The sequence below is a fragment of the Pteropus alecto genome, unplaced genomic scaffold (genome assembly GCF_000325575.1).
Source record: "Pteropus alecto unplaced genomic scaffold, ASM32557v1 scaffold61, whole genome shotgun sequence".
Classification (NCBI taxonomy): Eukaryota; Metazoa; Chordata; class Mammalia; order Chiroptera; family Pteropodidae; genus Pteropus; species Pteropus alecto.
Genome location: NW_006434835.1, coordinates 15,387,699 through 15,396,635, shown reverse-complemented (window position 1 = coordinate 15,396,635; position 8,937 = coordinate 15,387,699).

The window sequence follows — 8,937 nt, the reverse complement described above, 5'->3', positions numbered from 1 at the left end:
CTGCAGTTCTCAGCACCTTGGCTGCTTAATAAAAGGGGACCTGTCTGCCCAATAAGGTCCCAGGCTCTAATCTGAAGTCTATGACAGAGCTATGACAGCAGCTGTTCATATTCTAGGTAGCAGTCCCCACCCAGTTAATTCTGAGCTATTAGCAGATTTCAGAACTGCCTAGCTGCTGTTCACATTAGCTGCCAATATCACTTGACAGCTCTGCCCTGTCTGTGCCTCCATTTATCAGCCAAGAGAGATTTTTAAAAGCCAATAATGAGTGTAAAGTACGTAGATGTGCCTGGCACCTAGTGGGTGCTGAATTAAAATAAAGACTGGCTTCTCCTTATCCTTTCTTCGCAGGGCATCCTTCCCTCCCTCCAGGTTCTAGCTCCCTGTAGCATGGAGGCCTCACACAAAATGAAAAGTAGATGCTAAAAGAACACAAAGCCCCCGACTCCTAGAAGAGCACGGAGCTTAGCCTGGTACACAAAACAGCAGTGAGCCTGTTGTGCGGCACTGACAGTTCTGCAGGGGCTCCCTGCCTCTGCACCAGTCTCTACCCCAAGTCTAACAGGGTGCCATGGCTGGAGCAGCTCTGCCATTTGAGAGAGATTTGCCAGGCGTTGTGTTAGCTGCATTACACACAACTTCGTTTAATCTTCCCAGGTGGGAGTCATACTGTCACTGGTTTGTAGATGAGATTTGGGGAAATTAGCTATAGGCAAACCTCAGAGCTATTGCAGGTTTAGTTCTAGACCACCGCAATAAAGCAAGTATCGCAATTAAGTGAGTTGCAATTTTTTTGCTGGTGGAGGGTCTTGCCTTCCATTTGTGAAAAAACGCAACATCTACGCTATGAAGCACAATAAAGTACGATGAAATGAGATATGTCTGTGCTTTGGCTAAAGGTTAGTAATGAAGCTGGACTGCCAGACTCTAAAGCCCAGATTTTTTTCTTCTATGCCACTCTACCTCGGTAGCCCATCTGTCCCTCAGGACAACTGACAGGCATCCTACATGTCTTACAAGTAGTAGAAACCAGGGACAGGAGGGCAGGGTGGTTGGAAATAAAACCAAATCTCCAGACCCTTGATCACGAGGTCCTGTTTTAAAATCATTCATTCCTTCCATTAATAGTGGGTCACTTGTGTGGCTGACGAGGGTGTATTACTGGAGCCCCACAAAACAGCCAGAGGAACTCTCCCTTGACTCGAGCCTTTTATTGACCGTTGATAGAAAAAATAACATGTTTCACTTCTTCCTCTGAGGCTGGGCACCTGATCTCCAGAGTTACTTCCTTCTGTTTCCAGATGCCTGGGACCAGGGTGTGTGTGAGTTAGAACTCTTGGCCATGACTGAAGATTTGCTTAAACTGGCCTGAACAAAATCAGGACACAGAAGTGTGCAGTGGACACCAAGGGCAAGAACAGAACCAGGCCTCAGGAATGACCTACTACCAGGGACTCAAACATCACCAAGACCCTCTCTATTTCACCATCCTTATTTCTGCATGGAGTTCATGCTCTTTCCTTAGCTACTCTGGGTCATGACGTAGCAGATACATCTGCCAACAGCTCTCTGTTTACATGATCCAGTCATCCAGAGAGACTTAGAATATCAGTCCCAGTGCCAAGTTCATGGTAATGTGATTCCGACTCAGTGGTTTGGGTCAGGTGGGTGGGAACCTGATATGTGAATAAGACCTCCAAGAGTTCTGCTGGAACCACGTGTATGGGGGCAGGGGTGGAAATAAAGATATTTCTCAAAAAAGACGGTGGGGCCAGCAGTGAGGGTAGAGTGTGCTCTGGGCAGTCAACAAAACAGATGGCCACTACCAGTGTGTCCATCACCCAGGATGGCCCATTCTATTATTGTGGCCATTTTTCTCACCTGCACCAAAATTACCACCCTCAGAGATTCCGTTTCATTAGGTCCAGGATAGATCCATGTGGTAGACACTGTAGGTTGACTTTCCAATATCTATTCTTCCCCTCTTCTTTACTTATAAAATAATTTTGGCAGTACACTCAACTAAAAATACTCACATTCCCAGACTCCCTTTGCAGCAATGGTGGCCATATGACAGTTTTAGCTAAGGAAATGTAAGCGAAAAGCCTAGGGATTTCTGGAAATGTTTTTCATTTTCTGATTTAGACATCACCTATCTCTCTGCTTCCCCTTTCTTCTTCCTGCCTAGAACTCAAATGCACCTTCCGGAAGTGCATTTTTCATTGGACAAATATTTGTTGGGCACCTGTTGCCCTTCCAAGTATTGTTTTAAGTGCTGGAAATGCAGCAGTGAACAGAACAGACAGAAATCCCTCTCCTCATAGAGCTTTTGTTCTATGGTGGGAAAAAAGCCATTAAATAAGAAAATCATATTGCATATCAGATGTTGATAAGTGTGGTCTAGAAAAATAGAGCTGAGAAGGGAGATAGGGAGTTCCAGGTACTACTATTGGCAAGGACAGGAGGGAGAGAGGGGTGTTGCAGTTTTAAGGCCCGTACTAAGAAAGTGACATCTGAGCAAATTCCTGAAGGAGGTAAGGAAGTGGACCACGCAGATATCCGGAGGAAGAGGACTCCAGAAGAGGGAAAGCAAATGTGAACTTCGTGAATGAGAGTGTGTCAGGCTTCTTCAAGGAACAGCAGCCATACTGCAACCCTGAGGCAACAAGCACAGCATGTAAAGGTTGATGAGGTGGAGACACAAGGAAACCAAAGGCCCTGATGAGATTTGAGCTTCTGCTCCAGCCTCTGTCTGTCCACTTATGGATGTATGATGGTTGCCAGACAGACCCCTTTAAGCCAGTATTGGGGAGATTTGCCAGGAATCTGCTTTTGAAATGAGCTCTTCCGGGTAATTCCAACGAACACTGACTGAAGTCTGAGAACCTTAGACTTGTGGTTCTGAGTCACGCTCACAGCGAGCCCACCCTTCAACGAGTGCCAGCACTGGGGCCACCTGCCAGTATAGATACCCAGCCTGTGCTCGAGGATGGTAGGGGCAGAGGGCATGAAGCCACTTGAGGGCACAGGGCCTCTGGAGCTCCTGTGCTCAAACACGTGTCCCTTCTTCACAACTTGGTGGAGGGAGGGGGCAGGGTGCTACCTTGTCTGTGCTGGAAAACCAAAGTGATTATTTGTTCCCATCCAAAGCTCCCATTTTGCAATAAGGAAAAGACCCAGGAAAGGACAGGGATTTCCCAACGTCACACAAATGGCTAACAGGTGAGGTACGCCTGGAAGGCATAAAAACTGACTAGTCAGAAATGCTATTTGTGTTTTTTGTTGAGTGTTTACTTTATATTTATTTTTAAATAATTTTAAACTCACAGACCAGTTACAATAATCATACTAAGACCTCCCAGAGACTCTGTTCGAGTTTTGCCAACTGTTCTAAGAATAACCCTTATAGCGAAGGGATCCAGTCCAGGATTGTGTGTTGCACTCAGTTGTCCTATCCCTCGTCTCCTATCTGGAAGAATTCCTTAGTCTATTCTTGACCTCGTGCTCTTAATGTTCTCATATATTACAGGCCAGTTAATTTGTAGACTGTCTCTTGATTCAGGTTTGTCTGACGTCTCCTCATGGTTAAAATTCAGGTGGTGCACAGAAGTGACACTGTGGTCTTCTCACTGTATCCTATCAGGTAGAACGTGACGACATTGCTTTGTCCTATTACTAGTGATGTTAGCCTTAATCATTTATTAAGGTGGTGTCTGCCAGGCTTCTCCATTGTAAAGCAGTTACTCTTTATCCCTTTGTAATTAATAAGCATCTTGTGAGGAGATACTGTGAATCTATGTAAATATCTCATTCCTCTAAATTTCATCTACTAATTTCAACATTCATTGATGTTTCCCGTTTGAATTAAGTGTTGCTATAGGGTCACTGTATGGTGGCTTTTAATTTTATTATTTTTCTACATTTATTAGTTGACACTAACTTGGGAGAAACTGTTTTCTCTTTTTATTTTTGTTTGTTTATATCAATACTGTGGACTTCTGGATTTCTATTCAGTGGGTTATAATCTATTATTATTATTTGTTTTGATGCTCATATTATCCCAGATTTAGTTAGTGACTATGCTTTCAAGCTGGCTTCTGTGAACTTTTGAAGTGTTCTCATTATTCTCTGAGCACATTTTTACTTTATGGCACAAAAAGGTGTTCCAGACTCATCCAAAGAGTCCTGATTCCTTTTAGTAGAGAATGATGTGCCTATCACTATGGCTGGCTCTACTCCCAGACTCCCTGAGTATGCACGCACTTGCTCATTTACACGCACTTGCTCCTTCACACACACTTTACTATCATATTTACCTTTACCTGTCAAACTATGAGTTCACACTACTTCCTCCAATACCAACCCACATCTCAGGGTTCATTCGGTGTTCCTGTTTTCATATTTACAACTACTTTCTCTGACAGTTGAGAAACCTGGCTCCCATTAATCTTAATGTATTTACTTATTTGCTCAATTTGCTCGTACATGGCCAATTTCTTGACCTGCACAGGGCTGCCACCCTGCTCAGTTGCCCTCCTCACATGGGCACTGACCTGTGCTAGGACCTTGCTCTGCACAGCCATGACTAATGGCTTTTTGAGTGGATTATTAAGGAAGGGAGGAAGAAAGGGAGAGAAGGAGGGAGAGGAGACACATTACATTTGAAGCAGGAACTCTCCTCTATTTTATATTCCTCTGTGTGTGCTTCAGTAAATGTAGAAAAGCATAAGAACATGAGAAAAGAAAGGATGTGAACTGTTTCTACTCTAGGGGTTTACAAATGGAATAGTCAGGGAGAAATTGTTCCTGAATGCTGAAAACAAAAAACCCAGCGGTCTTATCGCCCACGCTGCTGCTCACAGCACACACATCTGGCTTCTGCCTGGCACTTGTCCTCACCAGGAGCTGGCTGTATTAGGGACCCTCTCCTGTATGCCCCTAGGCAAGTCATTCACATCCTTGGACCTCAGGTTCTGCATAGAAAAGGTCAAAGTGATGACTTCCCCCCTCTCCCCCACCAGCAGTTACTCAAGGTAAGAGACGTTACGGAATTTTACAAAGAGTAAAGAGCATTATAAATGTCAGTTAGTCTAATGGAGGTCCAAAATAATTGGAGCTTAATTGAAATAGAAGTTCTATCACTCTTTCACATAGTAATATGGGTATAAGTAGACCAGAGCTGTTCCAGAGGATTAGAGACCTATGCTCCCACCCTGTTGCTGTTTCAACATCGTTAGGGTATTATCCTTGTCCAAATGGCCAAGATATTCATCACCACATCTGTATTCTAGACCGTAGAAAGGAAGAAAAGAGGAAGCAGAGATGTGCCCTGTTTCTTTAGAGAGACCTGAAAGTTGCGTATTCCCATTGGCCAGAACTTTGTCACACTCACCTTCAAGGTAGAAATCTGTGTCTAATAATCTGGGGTTTTATTATGGTAAACTGTATGCCTTGGCCGTCCCTGTACCTGTTCACTAGGTGGGCCTTATGTTCTCTGGGTTCTTCATAATGGCTTCTGCAAAGTCCAGATGTGTCTCTGTCAGGGACAGCAGAGCCAAGGATGCAGGACGTGGACCTCATACAATTTGGGGAAAGGGAGGAAAGCTCTAATTAAGATGAAGAATGAAATTATGAAACAAAATTAGAAATGAAAGTGAATATTTGTTTAGAGTGAAAAAATAAATCACAATAAATCACACAATTTAAAATCTGTCAAATACTGTGACATTACAAAATTCAGAAAAATAATATAATATTTTTATTTTTCAAATACCTGACAAACCTCTCTAAAACTTTTGCTCCGCATTTTCCAACTGTGCACTTTTTGGATAGCTTGCGTACAACAATTTCGTAATATTTTCTAGCCAAAAAAAAAAAAAGAAAGAAAAGAAAAATAATTCAGTCTTCCTCTTAATGTGGTTGACTGAATTTTTTTTTAATTATTGAGAGTTTTGAAAAGCTTCTTTACACTTCAACTCATTATTGGTAATGTCATGTAAATTTTTAGAATTATGGTTAAATTTGTGTGTGCGGTAACCGAAATACTGGGGATTTAGAAAACATAACATACGCAGATATACTAGCTCTTTCAGCACTGCTACAAGATTGCACCTGTAAATACAAAATTATGAAATTCTCTTTTGCACAATTTCCATCAAAAAGAGGAAGAATTATGAATTCTGTGTTTACGCTTACGTACACTGTCATGTACCTTCCTGACAAGAGAGAACTTTCATTTTGATCCAGCATCGATGAAAACCAAATATTCCACGTGTACTGTTTTACGTGTCTGAAAATTGGAAGAATTTTCCACAGACTAGCTCTTGGCTCTGTAAATTTCAGACTTTGTCTCTCTCCCTTACTATCCACCAATGTCTGGTGCCAGGCACTATAAGACCCTTTGTTATCAATTAATGATCTCTGGTCCTGCATCTTCATATTTTGCCACCAGAGTATGTGAGTTGGCAGAGTGGTATTCCTGGCAGCCATATCATCTGGCAATAATTTATCTATTCATGCAAGTGACTGGGAAACACATAAATATGTCCCACTAAACCAAACTAAATATGTCCCTTTAGCTAGACCTCAAAAATGCCTGCAGCCATGCCACGAGGGTGTGAGGGAAGGAGGAGTGGAGAGAGTGGCCTTAAGCAACTACAGTTAAAATTTCATCCTTTTCGAATTTTCAAAGTGACATATGACCATATGAGTGCACTGTCAGGGCCACCCACCTGGCTCTGCGAGGGAGGAGTCCTGGAGTTTGAACTTCAGTAGCTTCATAGTAAATCTACCTCAATCCCTATAGATGTAGGGCAGAGCTTTCATGGCAGTGATTCAAGGTAGAAAGCAGCTTTGCAATCCCCTTTGGTTCCCGGCCCGGCCTTTTCTGCTCTTCCCTCTGTACCACTTCATCCCCCGACCCCCCATTCCAAAGAAGTCTCTCCTCCTTGTAGAGACAGTAAGTAGGTAAGGATCACTGTAGAAACATCTTTTAATGTAAAATTATTTTATTTACAAGATTAATACATGCCAATTCATAATTTGAAATAAATAAGACATATATACACATGCACATGCACACACACAGGAAATTAAACAATACCTAGATAAATACTTTTAATATTTTGATCTATATATTTGGGGGACTATTAAGAATGGATAGCTAAGAGCTGCTTGACCCACCTTGGGACTGTGACCAGTCCCCGTTTGCAGGCAGCATTCATGGAAGGCTGAGCTTCTCCATTGTGTTGCTGCTCAGCATGTGGGGTGTATGTATGTATGTGTGCATGTGTGCACATGTACATGCACTCATGCGTGCATGTACACACACAGGTAAACACACCCATGCTATACATCAGGTACTGTGTAGAATGTGTATTCTATTTGGCTGGCACTCTTTCAAAGATGTCTTTTGAACACATGCCTCCTCACACGGCCATGTGTTTGGTATCTCCAGAGCAGAGGATGAACAGTTTCTAGAGTACCACATATTCACACAAATGGTCTTTTAAAAAACATTTTTTAAAAATCAAACTTGTTTTTGATGCCCAGTCTTTGTGACCTCCCTTTCCCGAGCCAGTACCAACCTTGGAATGTAGCTGATTAAAGATTATTTTTATTTCAAAATAAGCATAAAGGCTGCTCTCATAGGAGCTAATTTAAGTGCATGAATTCTTCTTTCCTTCCTTCCTTCCTTCCTTCCTTCCTTCCTTCCTTCCTTCCTTCCTTCCTTCCTTCCTTCCCCACCTCTCTCTCTTTTATTTCTTTTTACAGCCTGTGGCCTATGGGTGGGTGGAGGTATTGTGATTTAAAAAGAAAACAGAATATTTTTATTTTTGAGAAAAAATATAAGATTTACATACGTTTTAAATGAAGACTGACGAACATAAAACTAACAATTAAACACACAATACCTGACTTCAGTTCTGCAAGTCTACTGTTTTTTGTTTTTTTGGGTTTTTTTGGCTGGTTAAGTTACGTATGGGGGGTGGAGGAAGGAGAGAGAGAGAGGAAATGGGTTTGCAGGAAAGAGATAAAGATATGAGAGAGCTATCCGGAGACATCAACTAGAAAACGTCAACTAGAAGACACAGTTCATATTCAAAACGAAAATATAAAGAACAGTGGGAGAAGGAACTCAGAAGGAAGCGGTTTATGCTCAAGCACCACACTCAACCCTCCTGGTCCTGGGAGCTAAAGGAATTTAAAGCTGACCTTCGAATCCTTTCGACTGGTGCAAGAATTTAACGTCATCTCTACAAAGGAAAGTCGGCTTTCTGCTTTTATTATTGCGTATTGAACTTTTAAAACTTAATGCTGAAACAGGGAGAACCAGGAATTTCTAAAAGTTTGGCTAGCATTTGAAGGAGTGACTTGTGTTTCAGACATTCTCTCTCATACCTAACAAGTATTGTTGGTGGAGCAGTATGACAGCTCTCTTTGATCTGCAAAAGTGGCTTGACTCATCTTTGTTCTTACAGAGATAAAGGCTGTCATATGTCACAGTACTGAAAATTTACAGTGTTCGTGGCCCTTTCCCCTTGTCAAGTTAAATCCATATTTTGATTGCATTTAGTTCTAGTAGGATGGGATGCAATGGAAAGGATAATAAAAACGGTTCAGTGGAAATGACTGAAAGGAATAAATCGATTTTTTGCCCTCCGTGCAGCAGGGAAGAGTCACTCGTCGCTCCCAGCCTCTCCCAGCAACGAGAGCACCGAGACCGACTCCATATACCTCCCAGGAAAATTGCCGAGCATTGAGCACTGAGGCCCACGCCACTCAATTTGCTTCACAAAGGGAAAATAATTTTTAGTGAGCTGTTAGAACTTGCATTCTATCTGGAAAAAAAGGGGAAATATTAGTGAAATATTTAAAAAGAAAGCTAGATCGTGGAGGGGGATGTGATATCCAAAAAAATTCAACTCACATGCACGT